This window comes from Balearica regulorum, unplaced genomic scaffold (assembly GCF_011004875.1).
Source record: "Balearica regulorum gibbericeps isolate bBalReg1 unplaced genomic scaffold, bBalReg1.pri scaffold_88_arrow_ctg1, whole genome shotgun sequence".
Taxonomy (NCBI): Eukaryota; Metazoa; Chordata; class Aves; order Gruiformes; family Gruidae; genus Balearica; species Balearica regulorum.
The window spans coordinates 46,648-57,500 of record NW_022679086.1 but is presented as its reverse complement, the minus strand read 5'-3'; the positions used below and the strand labels follow the sequence as shown (position 1 = coordinate 57,500).

At 53.5% G+C, this 10,853-nt stretch overlaps 4 long non-coding RNA genes across 4 annotated transcripts; all 4 read right to left on the bottom strand.

Moving 5' to 3' along the window:
• Nucleotides 1-4,399: 4,399 nt before the first annotated feature.
• LOC142599838 (uncharacterized) lies at nucleotides 4,400-4,882 on the bottom strand. Its single transcript, XR_012833266.1, has 3 exons — nucleotides 4,771-4,882; nucleotides 4,638-4,684; nucleotides 4,400-4,513 (listed from the first exon to the last, which is right to left on the bottom strand). It is a non-coding gene; the product is annotated as an uncharacterized LOC142599838 (long non-coding RNA).
• Nucleotides 4,883-6,286: 1,404 nt separating this feature from the next.
• On the bottom strand, nucleotides 6,287-6,769 carry LOC142599835 (uncharacterized). The gene is made up of 3 exons (XR_012833263.1): nucleotides 6,658-6,769; nucleotides 6,525-6,571; nucleotides 6,287-6,400 (listed from the first exon to the last, which is right to left on the bottom strand). It is a non-coding gene; the product is annotated as an uncharacterized LOC142599835 (long non-coding RNA).
• A 1,406-nt stretch (nucleotides 6,770-8,175) lies between these two features.
• Nucleotides 8,176-8,658, bottom strand: LOC142599836 (uncharacterized). Its single transcript, XR_012833264.1, has 3 exons — nucleotides 8,547-8,658; nucleotides 8,414-8,460; nucleotides 8,176-8,289 (listed from the first exon to the last, which is right to left on the bottom strand). It is a non-coding gene; the product is annotated as an uncharacterized LOC142599836 (long non-coding RNA).
• Nucleotides 8,659-10,062: 1,404 nt separating this feature from the next.
• On the bottom strand, nucleotides 10,063-10,545 carry LOC142599837 (uncharacterized). The gene is made up of 3 exons (XR_012833265.1): nucleotides 10,434-10,545; nucleotides 10,301-10,347; nucleotides 10,063-10,176 (listed from the first exon to the last, which is right to left on the bottom strand). It is a non-coding gene; the product is annotated as an uncharacterized LOC142599837 (long non-coding RNA).
• Between the last annotated feature and the right edge of the window lie 308 nt (nucleotides 10,546-10,853).

The window sequence follows — 10,853 nt, the reverse complement described above, 5'->3', positions numbered from 1 at the left end:
AAGCCCCCACACAAACACAGGAATGACACCAGACACACAAAATAAAGGAGGAGGGGGAAAAATGGGGACAAAACTCAAAGACAAATACCATCAGCAAATGTAGAGACTAGCACAAAAAATTACACAACAAGCGGAGCAAAAACCTTCCTTTGTTGTGAAAGCTTTATTATTGCTTTGTTATTACTTTATCTAAAGGACAAGTACAGTAGTCATTAATAAATAGGATTCCATTGTTTAACTACCACCACCAGGGATGCATAGCAATAACAGTGATTTACACAAGGCTCCTGACAGGCAATCTCTACTGCTTACCTTAACGTTTTCCTTCTCCAAGAGTTTTCCACTTCAATGCGATCTTTCTCCTCTGCTTCAACTCCCCGGCCGAACGCATGCAGCTTGCGGTCCTCCAGATAGCCACTCTGCTTCCCTACCTGTAAAAACGAAACACTGTAGGGTTTTTTACATTATTATTATTACACAAGAAGCTACAATGACCATTCCAAAAACTTTACAAACTCTTCCTTCCAAATCATCCATTACACCGTCTTGTATGCCAACCCGGTCCTCCTCAACACTGCTCAACTACAGTAACACCCCACACCCTTGGCCTTCAACACCACCACCACTACTACTGTGACCATCTCCCACTTAACACACATGCCTGCCATCACAAGCAAATGCAAAACTCCAGAAGATCACAACTCCGGAACACCGTTCCCAGCAGACAAAATAACAACATAGCAGTCACCCTGCCTGGCAAAAACCCCAGCCTGAACTGGACTACCATCCACACTTTGGTGATGAACTTCACCTCACAGAGCAGCCGGGAGCAGGTAAAAAAAAGCCCTGCCAGGGAGGGAAAAAAAAATTCCCCTGGCTGGGGTTTCTTTATTCTCATCTCAAAGCAAACCAACTGGCTCAACCTGAAATATATCCACACACACACACAATTATACACCACCACAACCCCGCTCACACTCCAGTCCTCAACCCAAACATACATCCATTCCACCACCCACCCACGCCACTCCCTCTGGCACTCCTCGGGAACACCATTCCCAGGTGAGATACTATAACAACAGACCTCTGGCCCTGCCTGGCAAAAACCCCGGCCCGAACCGGACTGCCATCCAAACTTTGGCAACAAACGTCGCCTCGCGGAGCGGCCGGGACCGGGGAAAAAAAAGCCCAGCCGGGGGAAAAAAAAAAAAATCCCCCGGCTGGGGTTTTTTTATTCTCATCTCATAAAGCAAACCAAACTGGCTCAACCTGGAAAATATAAACACCCCACCCCACCCACCACCACACACACAATTAGGCACCGCTACAACCTTGCTCTCCTTCTACCCCTTACCCAAATGCACATCCCTTCCACCGCCCACCCACCACAACAGGCCCTCACCACAATTCTTGAACCGTCAGCTGAACAGCCTCACCCTGTCCCTTAAAACAGCATCACCGCTCCGCTTCACTCCAAGGAGCTAGTGCTCATAGATAGAAGGCTACAAGGCATCTTCCTTAAGTGTGCTGCTCCTTCTTCACCATTACTGGGATACACTAGAAAAACCTCACTCAAGGGTGTGGTGCAGAAATCAAAATCATCCCATGGCACCTGAAAAACACAACAGAAGGAGTCTAGGGCCTGCTGACTGACAACTACCCTATACCCCCCCATAACAGTGGAGCCCTGACAACCTCCACCAAAACAACCTGTGCTAATGCTATACAGAGCAGCACAAAGCTATACAGAAGACAGGGTCATGGAACACAAAACAGTCTCCACTGGCAGTCAGTACAAATACAGACCAGTGCAACACAAGACAGAATACAGGCCCACGTAACAGAGGACAGTCGCCGTTGACAGGCAATACAAATACAGAGCAGCGCAAAGCAATACCAGGCCAAGCGCAGGCACGTGCAAGGCAATACAACACAAAGGGCTACAACACAAGATGTCTCAGATAGTGGTCAAAACCGATACAAATTGCAGTGACACAATACAATGCGAGAACGACGGGTGTGTGAGAAGCTAGGCTTTAGGACCCGAGCGCTTAAGGATGCGGGGATGAAACATGGTATCAAACTGCAGTTGCGGTGGAAGGTTGTAGAGCACAGCCGTGAGTCTGGCGGCGCAGACTACCTCCACAAAGGCGACCCGGCTGAAACATCTGTTATGCGAGACACTCTTTAAGCTCCGGTCACAAGATGACAAATGCCTGATGGGCCATATTACAAAGCAACAAGGTGTTACACGCCACGTGGATGCTCACCGAGCTGCGCGCCGAGCCTGCGGAGCAGAACGTCAACAGCAGCGCTAAAGCACCGTACACAACAAGTACCAATAATGCAAACACCACCACAACACTGATAAAGGCCAGAATGTTTACATCTGGCACAAGGGACCCGGGACCCCTATCTGTCCCTAGACTTGAGGCAGACTAAACGGCCTTCTCTGCAACCCTGACATTAAACCCCCTGCTGGCCCCGCCCCAACCACCAGTTTTGCCCCTTAAATTACCATTCAGAGAGCAGGATCTGGAATCCATCCTCACAGGCAACAAGTCATCTAACAGGGATGCTCCCCCGTCGGCCAGGTTCCACTTCGTTGCTCGCTAGACAGAGCGTCACCACTCACCGACGTGCCACCCAGCCTCTGCTGCGACAAAGCCCTCCTTGGAAATGCCTTCCTCTCTCCCATCCCTTTTCCTCAACCGCTTGGAGTCAGATTCTTCCGTCTGCCATGCCGAGGCCTCACCACCACATGTAAAACTCGAATGACCAGATATGATACCAGCTATGTCCATAATATGACATCTCAGAAAAATGCTACATCAGTGCACCGGTCATCACTCGCCTCATTTAAGTTGGCTCTTGTGCAAATACCCTGTTTGCACATTGATTTGCACCTAGAAAATACAACCAGAAAAGCATCAACAAGATGTAGGCATAAAACCTAAGAAAAGAACTCGGGGCAAAGATAATGCTTGGCGGAGCTACGGGCAGTGCCCTGCTGGCCACTGCAAGAGACGTCCGCTCAGAAACATCTACAACACAATGCACGCCATACAGATCTATGCTTTAAGCTATGACTGCAAGACAATAAGGGCTTGATGAGCACAATACCAACGAGTACAGATATTGGAGACTCATGACATTGAATAAGGTACCTGCTGATGACAAAAAAGCTATGGAGGCATCAAGACCTGAGGAAGGTATGGCATAGAGCATAAGACAGCCAACACAACCTATGCGACACAACCGCGCGCAGGCTGGAACCGCCCTGCCTGGCACGGTCTAGCACGGTGCTGGCGAGTAACCCGCTCCCTTTGCCTACTGCAAAAGGACTGCTCCTGGACAGCCCTCTCCCGTACGCTAACTTCAAAAGCCATCCCCCACAACTCCCAAACTCATCCTGGCCTACCTTGTGACAGCACTCTGCTCGCCTCCTCTGCCGCTCTTTGCTGTGCATCCTCTCTGTCCGCAACTGGAAAAAAAAAACCACCACACCAAATTCTTAAACAAGTCACCCAGAGGCTGAGTCAGAGCCAAACCGTTCCAGACCGGGCATATCAACATACTAACCGTACGCTCTTATTGCTGTTCCACCTAACCCTGACTCGACAACCCCGGGCAGAGCAGCTCCACGCCCAACACACGCACACACAGAGACCAAGGCTACACAGAATGCAACAAACAACGCGACTCCAAGATGAGAGAAAACTCCCAGCGAGAAGAAGGAGGACTCCCGGACCAGAGACGGTGTCGAGCAAGACGACCGACAGGGCGCAACGCCCAGGCGAGGAGGCTCTATGGCAACCCCAGAAGAGAATTGACTGCGATGGCCCGTTATAAAGAAGTTACGGTCCAAACCGAGATGACGGATGCGCAAGAAGCGGTCTTCAAGACCTACGAACGCAAGGATGCGGGGAGGAAGCCCCGGTCCCTGAAGAGGGACGGTTGGAGAGCAGAGCTCCCGGCACAGCCTGGGAACAAGCTGCAAGAAGAGACGATCCACTGGAAGCTTCCGAGACGCAAGACCGATCCACGCCGTAAGCTTGCTGTCCAAGAAGAGAAGCGCCCGATCGGCACTACCCCGACGAGTACGGGCATTCGAGACCCTAGGGATGGCGCCCGAGAAGCACGCCGTGCCCGTTGAGCGCAAAGAGGGTGCCGAGAGCTACAGAAGGGCTAACGCACAGAAAACAACATACGCGACAACCATACCACAGACACAGGCTGGAACTGCCCTGCCCAGCACAGGCTAGCATCGTGCTGACAAGTTACCCGCTCCCTTTGCCCACCCAAAGGGCACTGCTCCCAGACAGCTCTCTCCCCTGCACTAACCATAAAACCCCTCCCCTGCAACCCCCAAACTGGCCCCCTTCTTACATCCCACTCCCTCAACTTAGCTTTCAGAGGGCCAGGGATCCGGAACCATCCGCAACAGAAGACCTCCGTGCTGCGCATTGGCAAACCAGAATGGTCCTACAGTCCCTTGGTTCCTCTTCATCAGCTACGATTAAAAAAAAACCCCAACACAAACAATAAAACAGCGCCATCAGTCAGCATCGCACTGCTCAACACCAACCTCTCCCGCAACATCTCCCTCCTCATAACCACTGTGGCTTTCCACTCACCTGCTCGTTCCAGAGACTGACACCGTGGCTGTCATCGCCTGTGGCGCCTAGGATACCAAGAGATGCAAAATTACTCCTATGTTTGTGGGAAGTCACCGTTCCCAGGATTGCCCTCGCTGTTTTTCCAGCTCACCTCAAATGCATATCCAGTTCCATCAGTGGCCACGCAGCTCCTGCAAAACCAGAGGGAAAGGCTCAAATGAGTTGCCATATAATGCTCTGGTACGAGAAACCGACGAGCATCTAACCTTCTCGGACCTCTCCTCGGCACGTGGCTTTGCCCCTCCGAGGCTCCCCGTGGCACCTGCCAAAAACAAAGTAAAAGGCACATGCTGGGACGGTGCCCAAAACCACAGCCTGCCCGCACGCATTCCTATCTCCTGCTCTTTTACCTCAGCCGCTCGCTCACCTGGCCTCCGTCATTTTGGGCTACCATGCTTGCACCCCACCTAGAAAACACAAACAAAGAATACCTGCATCTTAAACAGCAGTGTGACACCTGAAAAATAACTGCTACTTCAAGCCCACAAGTCACTGCGCACCTGGCCCGAGTCACCTCCCATGCCGATATCCAGCTTCACGCCGTCATAAATCAAGAAAGCCCAGACAAACCTTAACGTCGCCATACAGCCACCAACCACCTCTTCCGTCCGACACCACCGGCCGACCCACCTTCGTACGGCACTCTGCTCGCCTCCTCTGCCGCTCTTTGCTGTGCATCCTCTCTGTCCGCAACTGGAAAAAAAAACCACCACACCAAATTCTTAAACAAGTCACCCAGAGGCTGAGTCAGAGCCAAACCGTTCCAGACCGGGCATATCAACATACTAACCGTACGCTCTTATTGCTGTTCCACCTAACCCTGACTCGACAACCCCGGGCAGAGCAGCTCCACGCCCAACACACGCACACACAGAGACCAAGGCTACACAGAATGCAACAAACAACGCGACTCCAAGATGAGAGAAAACTCCCAGCGAGAAGAAGGAGGACTCCCGGACCAGAGACGGTGTCGAGCAAGACGACCGACAGGGCGCAACGCCCAGGCGAGGAGGCTCTATGGCAACCCCAGAAGAGAATTGACTGCGATGGCCCGTTATAAAGAAGTTACGGTCCAAACCGAGATGACGGATGCGCAAGAAGCGGTCTTCAAGACCTACGAACGCAAGGATGCGGGGAGGAAGCCCCGGTCCCTGAAGAGGGACGGTTGGAGAGCAGAGCTCCCGGCACAGCCTGGGAACAAGCTGCAAGAAGAGACGATCCACTGGAAGCTTCCGAGACGCAAGACCGATCCACGCCGTAAGCTTGCTGTCCAAGAAGAGAAGCGCCCGATCGGCACTACCCCGACGAGTACGGGCATTCGAGACCCTAGGGACGGCGCCCGAGAAGCACGCCGTGCCCGTTGAGCGCAAAGAGGGTGCCGAGAGCTACGGAAGGGCTAACGCACAGAAAACAACATACGCGACAACCATACCACAGACACAGGCTGGAACTGCCCTGCCCAGCACAGGCTAGCATCGTGCTGACAAGTTACCCGCTCCCTTTGCCCACCCAAAGGGCACTGCTCCCAGACAGCTCTCTCCCCTGCACTAACCATAAAACCCCTCCCCTGCAACCCCCAAACTGGCCCCCTTCTTACATCCCACTCCCTCAACTTAGCTTTCAGAGGGCCAGGGATCCGGAACCATCCGCAACAGAAGACCTCCGTGCTGCGCATTGGCAAACCAGAATGGTCCTACAGTCCCTTGGTTCCTCTTCATCAGCTACGATTAAAAAAAAACCCCAACACAAACAATAAAACAGCGCCATCAGTCAGCATCGCACTGCTCAACACCAACCTCTCCCGCAACATCTCCCTCCTCATAACCACTGTGGCTTTCCACTCACCTGCTCGTTCCAGAGACTGACACCGTGGCTGTCATCGCCTGTGGCGCCTAGGATACCAAGAGATGCAAAATTACTCCTATGTTTGTGGGAAGTCACCGTTCCCAGGATTGCCCTCGCTGTTTTTCCAGCTCACCTCAAATGCATATCCAGTTCCATCAGTGGCCACGCAGCTCCTGCAAAACCAGAGGGAAAGGCTCAAATGAGTTGCCATATAATGCTCTGGTACGAGAAACCGACGAGCATCTAACCTTCTCGGACCTCTCCTCGGCACGTGGCTTTGCCCCTCCGAGGCTCCCCGTGGCACCTGCCAAAAACAAAGTAAAAGGCACATGCTGGGACGGTGCCCAAAACCACAGCCTGCCCGCACGCATTCCTATCTCCTGCTCTTTTACCTCAGCCGCTCGCTCACCTGGCCTCCGTCATTTTGGGCTACCATGCTTGCACCCCACCTAGAAAACACAAACAAAGAATACCTGCATCTTAAACAGCAGTGTGACACCTGAAAAATAACTGCTACTTCAAGCCCACAAGTCACTGCGCACCTGGCCCGAGTCACCTCCCATGCCGATATCCAGCTTCACGCCGCCATAAATCAAGAAAGCCCAGACAAACCTTAACGTCGCCATACAGCCACCAACCACCTCTTCCCTCCGACACCACCGGCCGACCCACCTTCGTACGGCACTCTGCTCGCCTCCTCTGCCGCTCTTTGCTGTGCATCCTCTCTGTCCGCAACTGGAAAAAAAAAAACCACCACACCAAATTCTTAAACAAGTCACCCAGAGGCTGAGTCAGAGCCAAACCGTTCCAGACCGGGCATATCAACATACTAACCGTACGCTCTTATTGCTGTTCCACCTAACCCTGACTCGACAACCCCGGGCAGAGCAGCTCCACGCCCAACACACGCACACACAGAGACCAAGGCTACACAGAATGCAACAAACAACGCGACTCCAAGATGAGAGAAAACTCCCAGCGAGAAGAAGGAGGACTCCCGGACCAGAGACGGTGTCGAGCAAGACGACCGACAGGGCGCAACGCCCAGGCGAGGAGGCTCTATGGCAACCCCAGAAGAGAATTGACTGCGATGGCCCGTTATAAAGAAGTTACGGTCCAAACCGAGATGACGGATGCGCAAGAAGCGGTCTTCAAGACCTACGAACGCAAGGATGCGGGGAGGAAGCCCCGGTCCCTGAAGAGGGACGGTTGGAGAGCAGAGCTCCCGGCACAGCCTGGGAACAAGCTGCAAGAAGAGACGATCCACTGGAAGCTTCCGAGACGCAAGACCGATCCACGCCGTAAGCTTGCTGTCCAAGAAGAGAAGCGCCCGATCGGCACTACCCCGACGAGTACGGGCATTCGAGACCCTAGGGATGGCGCCCGAGAAGCACGCCGTGCCCGTTGAGCGCAAAGAGGGTGCCGAGAGCTACAGAAGGGCTAACGCACAGAAAACAACATACGCGACAACCATACCACAGACACAGGCTGGAACTGCCCTGCCCAGCACAGGCTAGCATCGTGCTGACAAGTTACCCGCTCCCTTTGCCCACCCAAAGGGCACTGCTCCCAGACAGCTCTCTCCCCTGCACTAACCATAAAACCCCTCCCCTGCAACCCCCAAACTGGCCCCCTTCTTACATCCCACTCCCTCAACTTAGCTTTCAGAGGGCCAGGGATCCGGAACCATCCGCAACAGAAGACCTCCGTGCTGCGCATTGGCAAACCAGAATGGTCCTACAGTCCCTTGGTTCCTCTTCATCAGCTACGATTAAAAAAAAACCCCAACACAAACAATAAAACAGCGCCATCAGTCAGCATCGCACTGCTCAACACCAACCTCTCCCGCAACATCTCCCTCCTCATAACCACTGTGGCTTTCCACTCACCTGCTCGTTCCAGAGACTGACACCGTGGCTGTCATCGCCTGTGGCGCCTAGGATACCAAGAGATGCAAAATTACTCCTATGTTTGTGGGAAGTCACCGTTCCCAGGATTGCCCTCGCTGTTTTTCCAGCTCACCTCAAATGCATATCCAGTTCCATCAGTGGCCACGCAGCTCCTGCAAAACCAGAGGGAAAGGCTCAAATGAGTTGCCATATAATGCTCTGGTACGAGAAACCGACGAGCATCTAACCTTCTCGGACCTCTCCTCGGCACGTGGCTTTGCCCCTCCGAGGCTCCCCGTGGCACCTGCCAAAAACAAAGTAAAAGGCACATGCTGGGACGGTGCCCAAAACCACAGCCTGCCCGCACGCATTCCTATCTCCTGCTCTTTTACCTCAGCCGCTCGCTCACCTGGCCTCCGTCATTTTGGGCTACCATGCTTGCACCCCACCTAGAAAACACAAACAAAGAATACCTGCATCTTAAACAGCAATGTGACACCTGAAAAATAACTGCTACTTCAGCCCACAAGTCACTGCGCACCTGGCCCGAGTCACCTCCCATGCCGATATCCAGCTTCACGCCGTCATAAATCAAGAAAGCCCAGACAAACCTTAACGTCGCCATACAGCCACCAACCACCTCTTCCCTCCGACACCACCGGCCGACCCACCTTCGTACGGCACTCTGCTCGCCTCCTCTGCCGCTCTTTGCTGTGCATCCTCTCTGTCCGCAACTGGAAAAAAAAAACCACCACACCAAATTCTTAAACAAGTCACCCAGAGGCTGAGTCAGAGCCAAACCGTTCCAGACCGGGCATATCAACATACTAACCGTACGCTCTTATTGCTGTTCCACCTAACCCTGACTCGACAACCCCGGGCAGAGCAGCTCCACGCCCAACACACGCACACACAGAGACCAAGGCTACACAGAATGCAACAAACAACGCGACTCCAAGATGAGAGAAAACTCCCAGCGAGAAGAAGGAGGACTCCCGGACCAGAGACGGTGTCGAGCAAGACGACCGACAGGGCGCAACGCCCAGGCGAGGAGGCTCTATGGCAACCCCAGAAGAGAATTGACTGCGATGGCCCGTTATAAAGAAGTTACGGTCCAAACCGAGATGACGGATGCGCAAGAAGCGGTCTTCAAGACCTAAGAACGCAAGGATGCGGGGAGGAAGCCCCGGTCCCTGAAGAGGGACGGTTGGAGAGCAGAGCTCCCGGCACAGCCTGGGAACAAGCTGCAAGAAGAGACGATCCACTGGAAGCTTCCGAGACGCAAGACCGATCCACGCCGTAAGCTTGCTGTCCAAGAAGAGAAGCGCCCGATCGGCACTACCCCGACGAGTACGGGCATTCGAGACCCTAGGGACGGCGCCCGAGAAGCACGCCGTGCCCGTTGAGCGCAAAGAGGGTGCCGAGAGCTACAGAAGGGCTAACGCACAGAAAACAACATACGCGACAACCATACCACAGACACAGGCTGGAACTGCCCTGCCCAGCACAGGCTAGCATCGTGCTGACAAGTAACCCGCTCCCTTTGCCCACCCAAAGGGCACTGCTCCCAGACAGCTCTCTCCCCTGCACTAACCATAAAACCCCTCCCCTGCAACCCCCAAACTGGCCCCCTTCTTACATCCCACTCCCTCAACTTAGCTTTCAGAGGGCCAGGGATCCGGAACCATCCGCAACAGAAGACCTCCGTGCTGCGCATTGGCAAACCAGAATGGTCCTACAGTCCCTTGGTTCCTCTTCATCAGCTACGATTAAAAAAAAACCCCAACACAAACAATAAAACAGCGCCATCAGTCAGCATCGCACTGCTCAACACCAACCTCTCCCGCAACATCTCCCTCCTCATAACCACTGTGGCTTTCCACTCACCTGCTCGTTCCAGAGACTGACACCGTGGCTGTCATCGCCTGTGGCGCCTAGGATACCAAGAGATGCAAAATTACTCCTATGTTTGTGGGAAGTCACCGTTCCCAGGATTGCCCTCGCTGTTTTTCCAGCTCACCTCAAATGCATATCCAGTTCCATCAGTGGCCACGCAGCTCCTGCAAAACCAGAGGGAAAGGCTCAAATGAGTTGCCATATAATGCTCTGGTACGAGAAACCGACGAGCATCTAACCTTCTCGGACCTCTCCTCGGCACGTGGCTTTGCCCCTCCGAGGCTCCCCGTGGCACCTGCCAAAAACAAAGTAAAAGGCACATGCTGGGACGGTGCCCAAAACCACAGCCTGCCCGCACGCATTCCTATCTCCTGCTCTTTTACCTCAGCCGCTCGCTCACCTGGCCTCCGTCATTTTGGGCTACCATGCTTGCACCCCACCTAGAAAACACAAACAAAGAATACCTGCATCTTAAACAGCAATGTGACACCTGAAAAATAACTGCTACTTCAAGCCCACAAGTCACTGCGCACCTGGCCCGAGT